The following is a 619-nucleotide window of genomic DNA, read 5'->3' on the forward strand; positions in this document are numbered from 1 at the left end:
CCTGAGAACCCTGCAATAGCATAGATGAATTACTTAGGTGAACCTTATGGAAACACCTATAATCCATCATGGAGAAATCATCCAAATCTCTCATGGAAGGATCAAAGGCCTCAACAAGGCTTTAATAATGGTGGAAGAAACAGGTTTAGCAATAGCAAGCTTTTTCCATCATCCACTCAGCAACAGACAGAGAATTCTGAGCAGAATCCATCTAGCTTAGCAAACTTAGTCTCTGATCTATCCAAGGCCACTGTAAGTTTCATGAATGAAACAAGGTCTTCCATTAGAAATTTGGAAGCACAAGTGGGCCAGCTGAGTAAAAGGATCACTGAAATCCCTCCTAGTACTCTCCCAAGCAATATAGAAGAGAATCCAAAAGGAAAGTGCAAGGCCATTGACATAACCAAAATGGCTGAACCCAATGAGGGAGAGGAGGACGTGAATCCCAAGGAGGAAGACCTCCTGGGACGTCCAGTGATCAATAAGGAGCTTCCCTCTGAGGAACCAAAGGACTCTGAGGCTCATCTAGAGACCATAGAGATTCCAATGAACCTCCTTATGCCCTTCATGAGCTCTGATGAGTATTCCTCTTCTGAAGAGAATGAGGATGTTACTGAAA

Source organism: Arachis ipaensis, chromosome B08, assembly GCF_000816755.2.
Source record: "Arachis ipaensis cultivar K30076 chromosome B08, Araip1.1, whole genome shotgun sequence".
Taxonomy (NCBI): domain Eukaryota; kingdom Viridiplantae; phylum Streptophyta; class Magnoliopsida; order Fabales; family Fabaceae; genus Arachis; species Arachis ipaensis.